This window comes from Canis aureus, chromosome 14 (assembly GCF_053574225.1).
Source record: "Canis aureus isolate CA01 chromosome 14, VMU_Caureus_v.1.0, whole genome shotgun sequence".
In the NCBI taxonomy this organism is placed as follows: domain Eukaryota; kingdom Metazoa; phylum Chordata; class Mammalia; order Carnivora; family Canidae; genus Canis; species Canis aureus.
In genome coordinates this window covers 56,923,309-56,941,514 of record NC_135624.1, presented here as the reverse complement: position 1 = coordinate 56,941,514, position 18,206 = coordinate 56,923,309, and the positions used below count along the sequence as shown (strand labels likewise).

Here is an 18,206-nt window from a genome sequence, read left to right as displayed (position 1 = left end):
ATATTTAAGAACATAGCTCAAAGAGTAGTGAACAGAGAAAGATGCAAGTATTTCATGCTTATACCTCATTTTGTTAAAAATGGTTAATCAATTAGTAACACGTAGGATAAAAATCGTGACAGCTTTATATTTCTTTTAAATGTATTTTATGTTAGTGGGACTCTACTACCCTAGAATTACATCCAATTCCCTCTCATTCCCACTATAGGAAAATGAAAGAAAAGTTACTTAGCATATAACTCAATATATCTGAGTAAAATATGAATAATGTTTCATTATGGTCATACATTTAAGACACTAAGTATTAAAGATATAAAACATTCTTAGAAAAATATGAAAGTCATATAACATAAATGTAGAAATCATCAACAGCAGAGAAGATTATTATATTTCAACTATGGATTTTATTGCTATTAAAGTATTACTACTAAAAGCTATATTGCATCATGTTGTTCATTTGAAATTTGTTAAGAGAATGAAATGAACCAAATAAATAAAATAAATAACTCAGAATATATCCTGAACATTTTCATTCCTATGCCTCAATGTCCCTATAACAATATTACAGATTCGAGAGCATATACCAACATTAAATTTTTAATCACAGATTTCACATTGCTGATGAATTGGGTAAGTCTGAAATTAAGCAGAATTGAGTATAATAAATCAGGATCAATAAATATTAAATAAATGATTGATAAAACTTTAATTATATTATCTTCACAACTCAATGTTATGCAAATTTTTATAACTCAATATAATATGGTCAAATAATTCATTTATATATGAAAGAACTTAAGGATATCAATTGTGAGAATGAATAATGAACTATTTATATTGTATATAGACAGCTACAGTCTTACTACAATTTAGTGTCTCCATCTATTAGATTTATAAAAATGACTTGGTAGGTTTCACACATATATCAAATTTTGGAATCTTATGTTGAAAGCAAATAATATCACCCTATGATAATTTATTGTTTTTAACATATGAAAGATAGTATAGGTTTTCCCCACTATCCAAGAGTATTCTTATGAAACCTTTCTTAAGTTCAGATAGCATAAAGCAATGAGGTAGTTGCATTAATTAATATGTAACATTTTTTGAGCATTCCTAGATCCCCAAAATGATTTCTCTTGGGCTTTTATTTTTCTTTTTTCTTTAGGGTTTACTTATTTAAAAAAAAAAATTTGTACCCAATGTGGAACTTGAACTCACAACCCCGAGATCAAGAGTTGCATCTTTTTCTGACTGAGCTAGCCAGGCATCCCACTCTTAGGCTTTTCTGATACCTTGGGACACATCTTGCTAACAGATGCACAAAATAAACTGAGATAAAGCACAGATGTTCACAGATACAAGGCAAAGCTATGGTGACTTGATGCTGAGATGCTGAGTAGAGTTCCCAGGGAAGGAGCCTGGCAACACCACTCTTGTTATTCAGGATGTGCACTGCTACTCTAACAGTTCTAACACTGCTTCTGAATGCTATTTTCGCTTTTTGCCTTTTTTCCCCCATAAAAGTAAATATCCTCTTCACGTTTTTTTCAGTTAGCGAAAACAGTTACCAATGTAGGCCTTTCGCAAAAGTGAAGTGGCTTAATGAAAACTTTTGAAAAGTGGATATATCTGTATATCACAGAAACTGAAAGCTTGGGCTTATGAAGCAGCTTGCCCGAGTGTGAATGCCAGCCGAGCCTTATAGTAACACTGCAACCTTCAGCTAACTTTTTAACCTGTCTGATCCTCACATTCCTCGTCTGTGAAATAGGGATAAATACAGAACTTTCCTTCGTAGGGCTGTTGTGTATATTAAATAAAAGGTCTTGGCACTCATTAACACACCAAAAATGCAAATATACAAAATTTTAATATACAAAAATACTATATAAATATTTGCTGTTATAATTACTATTCTATACCAACCTTCTGACCTCAAAAAAGGGGTTAGGTCTCCTTTTAAGTGTTTTGGAAATTCTTATATTAAATAGAAATCCAAAAGGGAAGAAGGAGTCACTGACTCTTTTTGAAATGATCCCTAATTTTACCTTTAAAAAGCCTCTGTTCAAACAATGTTTCATTTAAAGATTTCTTTAGGCTTAGTAAATGCTATGAATTTTTACATTCTCATTGAAATGAGGTATATCCAATTCCTAATGGACATTAAAGTAGAAACCCAGAGTTCTCTGAATTACATAAGAAAGCTGAATTTAATTCATAAATATGGATCCTCGGTGTCAAAAAGTACACTAAGGAAAGGCAAAGTCTCATTAACTGTAAACACTTGAATATAAAGAATATTTATTATGATTCACGTAAAATCATATGTGATATGTTCATGAAAATTCATTAAGAGGTATATGTTCTAAACTTGGACTTCATTAATATTTTTGTGATTCTTTGAAAATTTTAAACCTTGAATAGGAAAGATAAAATAAATGGTATCTATATAAAGAGAAATTTATATTTCCTTCCTTTTTTTTTCATATGAAACGTTCACAAATATGCATGTCATCCTTGTACAAGGGACCTGCTCATCCTCTCTGTATCCTTCCAATTTTAGTATATGTGCTGCTGGAGAAAGCACCATATCTTTTTTCAATAATTTTTATCTTGTAATCAGTGAAAATTGTGGCTTAAATCAGTAATATCCCAAGATCCATAAAATATTAGTAACAAGTTGAAATCTTTTATTTACTGATACTTATAATTAAAACCACAAGGTTTCCTGGTTTACTATCTGAGGGCCAATGTTTTTTGGACTCACACAGAGTCTTAGAACTTACTCTTTAGAACCTGTGACTATGGGGCTGATCACATTTGGTCACTGCAATGCAAGGAGATGAAATTCTTTAAAGAGTATATTACATACTTGCAGGATTTCTTTTTTCAACTTAGAAGATGCACAAACTATTTTTTGTTTAAGTACAATAACTCAGAAAATTAATAACTTTTCTGTATTCTTGCCAAAAGTGTCTGACAGGTTGAATTGCTCTTATACTTTTTTTTCATACCATATAATATCATCACCTCTTGTTTTAACAACTTGTAGTAGAAACATTCATCATATCCCTTCTATGAATAAACACCTATTTATAAACTGCTTGTAAGAACAACTAAAACAAAACAAAAAAAAAGCACAACTGAGTATTTAAAACATGTCTGTACTTACTAAAGATTCCAATAAATGGAACCAAGGGAGGCACTGAAATGCAATAGAAAGCAGACAAGTTTTATTTAATTGTGGACAAGTAAGGTAATCTTCATAAGCTTTAGTTTACTCACCACCATGATGAGCAAAATAACCTCTCACTAGGATCTTTTTCAGAGTTAAATGAAACCAAGAAAATACTAGTCTATGGCTCCTAGGTTATACGTTAGTAAGATCTATTGTTGAAAAGCACTCTGAATTCTTGAATTTTTCATTCATGTGGAACAGGGAAAGTCTTGTGGTAAAGAAGATGACGAAGTCACCCCACAGAGACGGTGCACGAGAGCTAGTTACTTGGTTAGTGAGTAGGTCTAATTAATGACCTGTGATCTCTACCACATCTTACTTTTAATAAGATGTTGTTGTTTCCAATTAAACTTGTTACCAGGAATCTAATCTTAAAATTAGTCAATGAGAAAAAAAGTTAAGGAACAGGATAAATAAATCCAATTTTTCAGATATATAAAATGTCCAAATAGCAAAGTAAGAAATCTTAACTCGTTTACATTTTAGGCCAGAGGGTAGCTTCAGTAAAGCACCAAGAATCAACAATCAGAATGTATTCTCTGATAATAATGAAATTAAGTTAGAAATCAAAAACTAAAGTATGCATACATACACATGACCAATTTATACATCTGTTGCTACATCCAAAATATTTTACAAACAAGTTCTGTCTAATATTCAAGCAGCAATAATTCTTTTCTCATATAGGTTAAGTCTAAACAGAAAAGAAGGAAAACTTCGAGACTATTATAACTTAGCAGGTAAGGAGAGTTTAAGAGAATAAAAAACAAATTGTAAAAACATTTTACTTAAGAACTTCCATAAATATCCTAAAGAAGCTATTAAATAGCAACATCTAATAGTGCATCAACATCATGATCCACTGAGATTTACCACAGTATGGAAAGGAAGACATTAAAAGAATTTTAAAAAAACAATTCTGAAAAAAAAATATGTAAAAGAATAATAAAAGCTGAGTCGGTAAGGCAATTTTGAAAGACACAATCAAAATCAGAAACCTCGCTCTCCCACATACAAAGAAAGTTCTGGCAATAATATGGTCCCGGTAGCAGAACAAAGTGTATGTCCATGGAATAGAAGGGAGCATAGAAATAAAATTTCAATATAGGAGAGTGTGGCAGCACACATCTGGTGGAAAAAGATGGATTACTTAGCAAATGATGCTGGAAATTTGGCTCATTAGATAAAGAATTCAAAATGTCCTCCAAAGACCTCCAAAGTACACACTGTGGAGGAAAAAGTTAATGGTTTAAGTGTACGTATTCCTTGGTAACAACGGCAAAATTAATAGAGACATGACAGACTGGGCAGGGACACACACAACGGCAAAAGCGTTCAAACTATGTAGCAGCAAGTCAAGGAGAAGGTGCACAGGAAAGCTAACAGGAAAAAATAGGAAAACATTCATTACAACTTATTTTTTTATTTTTATTTTATTTTATTTTTTTAAATGCCAAGATTTTTTTTTTTTTAAGATTTTATTTACTTATTCATGAGAGACACAGAGAGAGAGGCAGAGACACAGGCAGAGGGAGAAGCAGGCTCCATGCAGGGAGCCTGACCTGGGACTCGATCCCCGGCCTCCAGGATCACCACCTGGGCTGAAAGTGGCGCTAAATCTCTGGGCCACCGGGGCTGCCCACAACTTATTTTTTTTTTTAAAAGAAAATCTAGTAGGAACAAATGGGCTTAAATATTTTACTAAGAGGGCTCCCCTGAATATTATTGAAGAGGCTGCCCATGTGCTGTTTCATTACATTGCACTAATGAAAGTTACTGAATGGCAGATCTGGTAATCTTAGAAACCTTTGTACAGCTAGCTGAGCAGAATGTGGTGCGTTCAAAGAAGGCAGAAAAATCACAACTACAATGGCAATGATGGTTACAAAGAAAATACGCCATCTTTGAGCTACGTCTTGATCTAAGTAATATGTTACTATCCAATGATGTCAATGCTTTTGCTGATAACTTATGAACTTCTCCACTCATGGCTTGTTTTGTCAGTCTCATAATTAACCAGTTTTAAATTAGAACCTTAGACTATCAATCTCAGTTCTGGAACTGAGAGGACTTTTCTATTAGCACATTGAAAGATCTGATTGAAAATATCAACTTCCATAGAAAACATTCCAGAGTATTCTAAAATGCATACTCAGTGCATAAATAGCACATTTATAAAAGTTCCAGGGACTCTGATGACAGACTTTATTTAAAATACATAATTGTATGTAGTGGAAAAATCCAAACAATTGGGACTCAGCCAAGAGAAAATTAGATTAGGAAATTTTCATGTGTGGACTGAGCAGCTCAAGACACAACATTCTACTATACTGTCTGCACATTTTAATTACAAATTCAATGATTTAATACATAATCCTTTATTTAAAGTTACTATGACTTATATGCTTTCACCACTTTCTAAAATGAGCTAAAGGGGAAAAAAATAGCTTTAAAACACATCAACACTCCTGTAAGAAAGTCCTCCTGAATAATAGGAAAATGAGAAAAATTGAAGTCTGAAAGAGTGTATCTTCTTCCCTCGTTGTTTTTACTTGAGTGAGAGGTATAGCTCTGGAATTAGGGGAATGAAATGCATCCAGAGTATGCTAAGGTTTTCAGTTCATCTGTGTAATCTATAACCCTTGTGGTGATTAATTTGCCAATCAGTGGTCATCAGTTTATTATCTTTAATCATAGGGCATTTTTGTTTCCTTTTATTAATTGGAGTATATTTAAGTAGCCTGAGTTGTGTTCTTAAGATATAGGTTTCTTGGTATTTTCTAGAATTTGGGGAGAATATGAATTTACCTAAGGCAGAGTGTGTAAGCAGTGTTGTCACCCATCTAGGGGGCTTTTCCATCGCCACTGGATAGGGACCCCTTTGCTTAAGATGGTAAGTGACAGCAAAAAACATAGTAAGTAATGACTTTGGACCACAAAAAATGGTTATAGGCTTAGCCCTTCCATTCATTTTAACATTTTTTGGTATATTTCTTAATCAGTCCAACTTCCACCATTTCCTTTCCTCCCCCCCAAATTCTATATCCTGTCCTTTGAAACTCACAATCAAATATCAACAAATTCCCCTCCATAGTAAACTTCATCTCTGGGTGGTTTTCACCCAGAAATGGCATCGCCTTCATGCTTTAGGAGAAATTGTCCCCTATAGGCAGTACTTTCCACACAAAATCAAATATTGGTTCTCTCACAACATTCAGGCAGAAGGAGTGCCATGGCCAGACCATGATTTCTCCTATCAAAACCCCCAGCCCCTTTGAGGTTCTTGCCATCAGATGTTTACTACCACTCCAGGCCTCCCATTTTTTCTGTCTCTTTATGTTTTCACTATACATCTCTCCATTAGTGATCATTCTTTTCCCATGGCCAACCTAGATCCTTTGACTTATTTTCTTACATAACCTTTCAACTTTAATGATTCTAAAAAACCCCACCCTGGATAGGTGGGCATTGCTAGGAAAACAAACAAAATAACAACACACAAAACCCTAATACACAATCATGATTACTTAAGACATGCTGAATTCGTGATAAGTCTCTTTCTTTTCTTTTCTTTTTTCTTTTCTTTTCTTTTTTTTCTTTTCTTTCCTTTTCTTTCTCTTTCTTTCTTTCTTTCTTTCTTTCTTTCTTTCTTTCTTTCTTTCTTTCTTTCTTTCTTTCTTTCTTTCTTTCTTTCTTTCCTCACTCTTTCTCTTTTCCCTTTTCTGTCTTTCTCTTTCTTTCTTTTTTTACTTTTTGAGAAACAGAGCAAGTAAGCATGGGGTGGGATAGGGTGGGGTGGGAGGGGTTTGGGGCAGAGGGAGAGAGAGAATCCTAAGCAGGCTCCATATCCAGAACAGAGGCCTACTCAGGGCTTGATATCACCACTCTGAGATCATGACCTGAGCCAAAATCAAGAGTCAGATGCTTAACCGACTGAGCCATCCCGTCATCCCAACAACAAATTTCTAATGACACTTAACAATGTCTGACAAGCCAACTATATACTTCCCTAGCACATATGCTTTTCCATTCTTCAAAAGGAATAGTTCACATCCTCCTTCAGCCTCAAACTTTCCTCTCATCCTAACCTCTCAGCTGAATGTTGTCACCTATTTCCTTGAAAAAAGGGAAGCAATCTGACAATTGCAAACACACTGGTGCACTGTACAGGCCTCATAATCTCTTATAGAGCTCCTGAATTTACCTCCCAGCTGCTGCATACTTAGCTGCTAAAGGCTTACCCCCTGTGACATACAGATGATTGTTCTTGGGCGCAGAGCTATTATGCCCCTATAGCCAGGAATGCCTGAGAGTTTACATTCCACTCTCACCCCACAGCAAGCCTGTAGTCAATTACTAACAGGTGTGAAGTTCTACAATCCCAGCTCCTTTGCCTCAAGGTTGGAAAGTTCCAAAGTGTAATTTACAGTCCAGAGCTCCCTCTGGGATCAGGGTCAGTCTGAAACTTCACCCAAAATGACAACCTTGCGTGTTTCTTCCTCTTACTATACTATTTCCCCTTACCCCTTACTTACTTTCTTACTGATTTCTCCTGAAAGCATTTCCTTCATAAATTGTTTGAACTGAATCCTTGGCTCAGAGGCTACTTCTAGGAAAACTCTACCAAGAATACTGACAGAAATGTTCTCATCTTTCCAACACCAAATCTATCAACTATCTTCACCAGTACCTCCACACACTATGTTTCCTCCAATTATAATGAAAGAATTGCCTTTCTTCTTATAAAGCCGACATATCTGCTCATCCTGATATTTCTCAGGACTGTGCTCCTGTAATGATTGCTCTCTCTCATGCTTCATCACTGTCTCTTTCTCTATTGGCTCATTCCCAACAGGAAACATATTTCAGTGTTCCTTACTTTTAAGAAACAAAAATTCTTCTTCCTAGATCTCAGAGATTTTCCAAGAATCTTATTTGTTAATCTTTTCTGAAAAATTTATCAAGAATTTCCTATACTGGGACTTCTGGGTGGCTCAGTGGTTGAGTGGCTGCCTTTGGCTCAGGGCATGATCCCAGAGTCTTGGGATTGATTCCCACATTGGGCTCCCTGCATGGAGCCTGCTTCTCCCTCTGCCTATGTCACTGCCTCTCTCTGTGTGTCTCTCATGAATAAATAAATAAAATCTTTTAAAAAAAGAATTTTCTATACTAGTAATCCATACTTGCTTACTTCTCATTTTCTTAAAAGCTACTTTATTCAGGAATTCTCTCCCCACAACTCCATAGTACCCCTGTCATTGACAAAGCCATTGGTAACTTTTTCTATCTTATCATACTTGACCATTCAGAAATACTCTACAATTGACTACTCCCTTCTATTCTTGGCTTCTATGAAATCATGTTATTACATTTACCTTGTTGACTGTACTTTCTGAGTCACCTTTACCAGAACAACATTCTCCTTGGGTGGTTTTATTCAGTAATTCACTTTAAATACCAGTTAGTCTGAAATCTCTATCTCTAATCCTGACAGGACTGCTGTGCCATTAAAACCTCTGACACTGCATTTTGCTAGCATGATTATAGTTCATAGCTGAAAATACTGAAATAATCACAGGCTTTTAAAGATGGGGCCCGTGGCGATCATATAATCCAATCAATATTTATATTTAAAGTTTCATAAGCATGTATCAATCTAAAATGATGTTTACCGAAAAGAAAATCATCTCTTTTAAAATTAAACACAATTTATTTACAGATGTGCAATGTGAAACGTCAAATGTATGGTAATGGTTAAGGAAATGGGCCCCCAAGTCAGACAGTCCTCTGAAATCCTAGTTCTGGCACTAACTAGCTGTGAGGTCTCGAGGTGAGTCAATTACCCTCTTAGAAACTTAGGAGGTTTAGTGCAATGATTAAATTTACACATGGAACAGACTTAGAATTGTGCCTAGCACATAGTAAAACTTTAACAAATTAGCTATTTGTCTTATTATTTTGCACACCATTACAAATAGACTCGACACAACATCTCAAAATGCTATTTGATCAAGTATAGCAATTACAGTTGATTTAAGAGAACCGGGGAGCATTTATTTTTTTTTCAGAACATATGACTAAATTTTTACTTACAGTATGTGACTCAAAATACAATATAGTATTTAACTTAATTTTGCCCACAACATTTTACTTTAAATATTTCCAAGAAGCATTTGAAACTTGAGTTGATTGGATTTGGAGGATAAGTCTTCCAGGACAATATTTATTATTCAAAGTTTCCCACAACAAATTTTCAAAATTAGTAAGTTTTGATTAAGTTTCAGACAAATGTATATACATATATAATCACTGCACCAAAAATATTGAAATTTAAAATATTTTGTGTCATTTTAAAGAAATCCCTATTAGAAAAAAAAAAAACAAAAACGGATTTCCAGTTGGTTCTGATTATAGTAACCAAGGCAAACTCTTAAAAGCCCAAAGATTATGATACCAATGATGTCTCTTGTATGCTTCATTCAGCCTTTGAAAGTAGTCATATCCTCCATATAATACTTTCAAGCACTATGACTTAATCACGGGGTAAAAACTGGCTTATGTATTGAAAAAAATGATCTGCATGGAAGTAATCAAAATGTGATTCAAATGCTTTTATTTACATTTGGAATGTACAATTCCAAATCTACTCATTCCTTGTATAATTGTTTATAAGCTGAAACTACATTAAAATAAATATATTAAAACTGAATGAAATCATATTTGTGAGTTTTACTCATAGAACATAAGAGTTAATTTTGCAAGATAAAATTAAACAAGATGTTGCTAATTATATGTACTGGTTTTTGAATCTTTATTCAAATATTTAAAATTCAAGGAAAATAAATAGCAATTACATTTTTTAAATGAACAAAATATATAAAAAAATAGAGTAGGTTTAAAACCTTTTATCCCCAAACAGTAACTAGATTCTCACATCAATTTTTATATGATATATATAAAGCAATTTAAAACACACAATGAGCTCTTCCTCACAAAGAATTTGGAGACAAATGAATTACAGTAATTAAATGTTCTCATTTTCATAAGATTTGATTAAATTTTCATTATATAGCTATATACATAGTAGCATACTGCTAACAGAAAATTAGACTTGAGTGTTTAAAACTTTTCAGAGTTTAGAAATACAGGATGATGCTCAAAGATGACATTCTTAGACTGTTATGTCACTAACACGTTTATGGTCATAACATAGGGCAAGCCATTTTCAAGTAAAATTTTTTAGAAGTACTATAGTGTTCATCATACTAACTTCAAAAACTCAAAAATACTGTGGTATAACAAAGAATAAATATTTGGTCTTTGTTCCTAAGGCAGAGTTTCTAAAACTCTTGAAATCTCTTATATAGTGTCTTTGAATGTTAATGAATAATGGGGCTGGCAGAGGGAATAAGGAAGGGTGGAGGTGAGTAGAGCGGACAAGTCTAGAGAAAAAGTCATGATTAAAGGGTTGGAAATTTCAGCCTCACTCCCACCTATAACTGCAGCCCCAGTAAGGGGTGGGGGCCCACAGATTGAGCTCTACACTACTGGCCAAAGATTAACCAGTCACATTGTTGTAGTGAAACCTCTTCTAAAACCCTTAACAGATGCTGCCATTCAAGGAGCTTCTGGGCTGGTGAACACTTTGAAAGGCTGGAGGGTAGATCCCAGAGAACCCATGGAAATTAAACTGACACCTCAATCCCTCATCCTTCCACATATCTTCCATTTGGTTTTTCCTGAGTTGTATCCTTTACAGTAGAGCTACAATTTTAAGTAGAGCACTTTGCTGAGTTCTGTGAGTTGTTCTGGTGAATCACTGGATCTGAGGAGTGATTGTGGGAACTCCTGAATTTGTAGTTCACCAGGCAGAAGGGGGATAGCTTATATAACCCACTTGTGGCTGGCATCCGAGTGGCAGGCAGGGTTATGAAACTGAGTCCTCAACCTGTATGGTTTATTCTAACTGCAGGAGTTAGTGTCAAAATTGAATTTAATTGTTAGAAACTTATTTGGTATTGGAGAATGGGGTGGGTGGCAGAAAAAAAAAAACACCATATAATTGGTGTCAGAAGTGCTGTCTGAAAATAACATACAAGTGTACAAAAAAGAACATTTTAAATTATACATATTTATGATAGTCACAGAGAGAGAGAGAGAGGCGCAGAGACACAGGCAGAGGGAGAAGCAGGCTCCATGCACCGGGAGCCTAATGTGGGACTCGATCCCAGGACTCCAGGATTGTGCCCTGGGCCAAAGGCAGGCGCTAAACCGCTGAGCCACCCAGGGATCCCCTCTTCACTCTTATTTACAGAAAAATACCTGTGGCTTTTTTACATGTGGTTTTTAACTCCTCTCTTACTATTCTCCCCTCAACCCACTTAGAGCGCTAAGGTGTTGTCAATTACTTTGCCAAAACAACTCCTGAATGCACAAGGGTCTCCATGTGGTCCAGTGGCCAAATCCAAGTTCCCATTTTAACTGACAGGCTTGATTCACCTAATTCCTAGGATCTCTAGCCTTCCCACCCCATTGGCTACTCTTTTGAAATCTACTTTGTAGGTTCTGCATTTCCAATATGTCTAAAAGTTAGCGTGATCCAGGGTTACAGTCACTGGTCCTCTTACTGTATGTTTTGACTCTCAATCTCTTTATTTACCCAATATCATGGATTTAAAATAAAATCTTGATCAATATTCCTAAGATTGCAGCTAGTACCTATACTTCTAAGGTTCAAGGAATGGCCAAGGAGCACCTGTTTATGGGAGACATAGATGGAGCTTAGACCCTTACTGACATCAGTGAACTATTGAGTCAACTCTGGAACCTCCTACATCTGATTTTTTTTGTCCCATTTGTCATGATTTAGGCTGTTATTTTGGGTGAGCATTTGATACTCATATCTGGAGTCATCCTAACAAAAATATACAATCTAGTGACTAGTGAGGGAAACCAGTCTTGTTGGAATATCACTATCTCAATTTTTTTTGCCATCTGTCCATATCACTTTCACTATTTTACTACTATTACATTTTTCCCCATCATCTCACTCTGCTTAATATTTAAAGGAAGTGAATCACTGTGACAAATAAAGAACAGGATTATTTGACATTATAGAAAGTAATAATATATATTTATGTATATATAAAATGAAATCAGTATTCAAAAAATAAAATATTAAAAAAACTCCATGCAAAATCAAAATAAAACAAACCTGTACACTGATGACTCCAAATTTAAATCTCCAGCATTCATCACTCTGCCTACTCAACATCTACAGTAAAATGTAAGTCTCTCAAACTTAGTTGTCAAAAAAAAAAAATCTTTTGACACCCCTAAGGCGTTTTTTCTGCAGTTTTCAACATCTTAGTAATAACAACTCATTCAGTATCCCAAGCCAAAAACTTTGAAATCACAATCCATTCCTTCCTCTGAGAGACTACATAAAATAAATTTGCAAATTCTGTAAGTTCTATCTTCAAAATAAATTCAAAATTTTAGTACTTCTCATTTATTAAAAAATAATGAATAAAGAATAAAATGCAAAGCCATATTCACATATTAAAAGTTAAATAAATGTGACTAATACAGACACAAATATTTACTTGCAATTATTCTCAGATTTCCACCACTCTTTTTTAAATCTTATTTATTTATTCATGAGAGACACAGAGAGAGAGGCAGAGGGAGAAGCAAGCTCCCTGTGGGGGGCCTGAAGTGGGACTGGATCCCAGGACCCCGGGATCATGACCTGAGCCAAAGACAGATGCTCAACCACTGAGCCACCCAGATGTCTAGATTTCTACCACTATTATAAAAATCTGCACTTATATACTTTTAGGGAAAAATGAGTTTTATGACTTGAGAAATGTTGGTTTCGTAAAAAAACAATTCCATTTACCAAGCTTCCCCCAAGTACAACGGCACATTTCACATAAGATACAAAGGAAATCTGAGTCCAAGTCACATATAGAAAACAAAGGAGCTGCTAATTTTTATGTTTTTATTATAAAGAAGAATTATTTTTCGTTTAGGTAGTCTTTCAGACTTTCTCATCCTTAGACTGCACTGCAAATGACTTTCCTAAATTTGATTCAAAACTAATTATTTGGGAGAAAAGTAAAAATATTATTTGATCTCAAGGTATAATGCAAAAACAGTTCCAGTGTGCCTATGACAATCATGCTTCAAACTGTTTTCCTCAAATGTCAGCTCCCAGTGTATAAAGTATGCTGAACACAGTGATGCATAAAACACTTGGCTCCTAGGAAGATCATACGGGGATTTAAATGCATTTTAATGAAAAAAAAAAAAAAAACTTGAAAGAGTCCAATACTTCTACATTTCAAAAAACCGAACACTATAGTGTAAAATGTATGATACAATGAGATTGGCAACAACATTTGCAGAATGCACATCTTTGTGAATCTGTGGTGAAAATTCATTTTCCAAATAAGTGCCAAATCAATGAATGCCTTTACCGTTGGAATTAAGTTAATCAGTAAAGGACTACCTACTACCTACTACCTTAACTTGTTTGAAGCAAATCTAGTGATGTTATAACAACACATGGAACTCCAAACAGTGTTGTTTAGAAGTGTAATCTCTTCAGATATACTTGGATCACTTATGATAATGTTAATGTACATTTCCAGTGATCTTCAACCACAGACCAAGGAAATGGAGGAAGACTGGGAAAAATGAAATAACAGACATTAGGAATGTCTGATGGAATAACAGATGATATTCCTTTCAAAATTTTCTTGAACATTATTTTATCTTATTACAGTGAATTATTTATTTAAGCAATTACTAGTTCTACATTTTCTAGAACTAGAGTGCTTATGGTATGGATGGGCTTTAGGAAATTTACCTGATAAAGATTTGGTAAAATACATCTTTAGTATAGTGTGTTGACCCAGGAATCTTTTTACAAGAGAGGTAACAGTTTTTAAACACATCACTAAATATTCAAAATAATTAGAAATTTGTAGAATTTTTATTTGAATTTAGTAGTTTCGGTGGTGTAAGGTAAAGTATGAATAAAATCAATTGCTTGGAGATATAAGCTATTCTTTTTTAAACCTGTATGGACTATTGGACTATACTGAGCTTACTTTTAAAAAACTTAAATTGGTATTTCAACATTCTTATATCACTAGCTAATATTTTGAGAAAAATGAAAAAGAACTAAAAATATTTTCCTAAAAACTCATCCAGAAACTTTGAAGTGGATCAATATTTTTACTAAATACAACTCAGGACTACATTTGCTATTCTCATAAAGGCTGAAACTCTTTTTAGGATACTGCTCTGACTACAGCATAAAGATGATACTATTTGAAAAGGAGGCTTTCTTCTTCCCTGTATGTGCCCTTCTCTCTAGCTATATATATAGTCATCTTAATATAGTAATACAAAGGAGAAAAAATTAAAGGGTTACAATATTCTTGTGATACTGCTGCATTTTTCAAGATTATATCAATTTGCTCTTCTGTCTTTAATTTTTAGATTGCCACCACTCCATAAATAATATAATACTAGTAATCATGTAATAAGGTAACATATTACATTCAAACAATGCAATTCTCACTTAACTGTTTCTACCAATATCTAGAAACATAGTCCTCAAAGCAAGTTACCTTTAAGAACAGAGTAAGTTATTGTGGATGCTGGTAAGGTAAGTAAGTTATAACATTTTTCTATTCATCCTTGAAGTTATTTAGAGCCTTCTTAGATTTCTTTATGTACGGCCAGTGTCCAAGTTCACTAAGCATACTTCTTTCTCTCTTCTTCAGAACTAACTATAGAATTTGTTACTTATTAATTAAATGTGCATTTCCTTCCTAGAACCAATTCTTTCATAATTAAGTTTGGCTTAAAAATGTATATTATACACTTATATATGTATTAATATAATATGTTAATATAATAATATGTATTATATATGATGTTATATGTTATACAATTATGTATCATATAATTTATATATAACTATAAATATAAAATATGTACTATGTATAAAATATATATACTTATTTATAACACATATTCTTTTTTTAAAGATTTTATTTATTTATTTTGACAGAGAGAGAGCACAAGCAGGGGGAGTGGCAGGCAGAGGTAGAGGGAGAAGCCGACTCCTCATTGGGGGCGGAGCCCAATGTGGGGCTGGATCCCAGAACTCCAGGATCATAACCCGAGCTGAAGGCCCAAATAAGCCACCAAGGAACCCCTATAATGCATATTCTTGCATATTCTTAATGACACCCCATAGTAAACAAGGCCAAATTCTAATCGGATTTTGATATGAGATGGAACAAATTTCAACATGGAAAGCACCAAGAACTAAAGGCAGCAGTATATTTTCACATAGTAGTTAAAAATAATCAGACCATCTTGTAGGGGCACAAATTATGTGATGCATGCATATTACATATAATTATATTTAATCATCTCAAAACTCTACAAAGTAGATACAATTATCCCCAATTCAGAGGAGATACTGAGAACCATGATGAAACTTGCAAGTTAATAGAACAATTATTACATTGAATAGAAATTCAAACCCAAGTGTCTGACATTCAAGTCATCATTTCCCTCTACTACTATGCCTTCCTTTAGCAAGTAGAGCACTAGGAAGAAGGAAGCAAAGTGAAACTGTTTCTTTAAGCCACCTGACAATATGTTTGCCATCCCAACACTCATGCTAAACCTAAGAGAGACCAGAAATCAAAAAACCTGACTAAGCCAAAATCAGAAATCCAGATGCAGAAGTTTGTCCATGGGAAAGGAGCTAGGGACAGACACAGGGAAGGGAAGCCTAAGTAAACTCCTTGTCCCTCCACATAGGCACCGATTTTCTTTCTTAGCCCTAAAAGCCTCTACCATTACTTTTTACTCTTTAAAGTACCTGTGATGTAAAAAAAAAATAAATAAATAAAATAAAATAAAAAATAAAAGTACCTGTGATGGATGCAATGAAACGCCGGGACACCTGCACCCCGATGTTTATAGCAGCAATGGCCACGATAGCCAAACTGTGGAAGGAGCCTCGGTGTCCAACGAAAGATGAATGGATAAAGAAGATGTGGTTTATGTATACAATGGAATATTACTCAGCTATTAGAAATGACAAATACCCACCATTTGCTTCAACGTGGATGGAACTGGAGGGTATTATGCTGAGTGAAGTAAGTCAGTCGGTGAAGGACAAACATTATATGTTCTCATTCATTTGGGGAATATAAATAATAGTGAAAGGGAATATAAGGGAAGGGAGAAGAAATATGTGGGAAATATCAGAATGGGAGACAGAACGTAAAGACTGCTAACTCTGGGAAACGAACTAGGGGTGGTGGAAGGGGAGAAGGGCGGGGGGTGGGAGTGAATGGGTGACGGGCACTGGGGGTTATTCCGTATGTTAGTAAATTGAACACCAATAAAAAATAAATTAAAAAATAATAATAAAATAAAATATTAAAAAAAAAAAGTACCTGTGATGTATTAAACCAGTAGCAGTAGTCAATAACTATGTAAGCAACACATTTTTATTGTGAAGGTAAAAGTCAAGAGTGCTCTAAATGCTTCTCAAGAATTAGTTTTACATGTCTTAATAGTTCGGCAATAATTAGTTGATTCTGTGCTGGTAATAATTCAATAACTGCTTATTCATATTTATACATGCATGTATATATTCAAAATTAGTTAAGATTTTTGCTATAATTACTGTAAGCTCTAATCTCAACTTGTCTGAAACTCAACCAGAAAATTCAAATGAGTGGAATTACTTTTTTTTCCAAATATAATTGTTTATTTTGAGAAAAAAGAGACAAAGACAAGGAAACAAATAACAAATAGAAATGTATTTTGAAATTTTTATTACTTTTATAGAAATCTGAGAATTGGCATACCCCATTTCCTTGGTAATCATATTACCTATACTAATTCACTCTATTATTATTTGTTCTGGAATATATCATTAATAGAGTAATGATTCAGCATAATGAAAGCTCTAAACTAACACACACACACACATACACACACATACACGGATAAATGTGTTTATTTTCATGACCGTGAAGTAAATTTTGAATTAAACCATAATTAAATTACTTTTAAAAATAATAATTATATAAGGGTCAATTGGGAGTCAGTAGAGAAAAGTGAGAGAAAATGAGGCAAAGAGAGCCCATCTAGAATGGCCAGGGGGCAAATGGCTTAACAACAGGCTAAAAAGAAAGGAGACTTAGTGGGGCCATGACGGGAGTCTGGACTTCTGTGCAGAGAGTTAACAGGAAGTCACTAAAGTTTTACCCAAGGGAGTTGGATGATGGGATTCACGCTTTTCAAGAGATCACTCTAGACGATGAAGGTAGGGGCAAGAATCAATACGGGGAAAGAAGTTAAAAGACCACTGCAGTGTTTCTGCAGAAGTTGATGGTGGCTTAAAAACTGGTGGCAGTGAACACTGGGAGAAGCAAACACATTTTAGATAAAGGAGAGATCTATGTGTGAAAGAACATGGATAATAAATAAATGAATGAAGGAATCGTTTTAGAAAAACATTGACTTCCAAAAGTCCTTATATGGTGAAATTTTTTCTCAAACTGAGCAAGGCAATCCATCTTATTCAGCATTTTACAAAAATAAAAAAAAAAAGAAGGAAACATGACTTTTTTATTATGTCCTTTTCCATGTACTGAAAAAAGACTTTCCAGATAAATGGTGCTTATGGCTTGAAAATAAATACTCTTACATCACTCGTACACTTAAAAATACATATATAACAAAGACTTTTTTTTAATAAAAAGGATGCCAGATTTTGTGAGTTTTCCTAATGTTCAAAATCATTATTACTTTTCTTAAATTCTTCTTTCTCTTCCAATTATGCCCTGTTGATTTCTTCACATGTACTTCTTAAATAGTTAATATATTTAAAAAAAATGAAATGTTCTTTAGATTC

The 18,206-nt window shown here is 34.1% G+C and overlaps 1 protein-coding gene and 1 non-coding gene across 25 annotated transcripts in view; both read right to left on the bottom strand.

The window, feature by feature from the left end:
• Nucleotides 1-18,206, bottom strand: part of ADGRL3 (adhesion G protein-coupled receptor L3) — an 856,301-nt gene that overhangs the window by 99,181 nt on the left and 738,914 nt on the right. The window lies entirely within an intron of this gene.
• On the bottom strand, nucleotides 2,485-2,590 carry LOC144283882 (U6 spliceosomal RNA). The gene has a single exon (XR_013352388.1). It is a non-coding gene; the product is annotated as a U6 spliceosomal RNA (small nuclear RNA).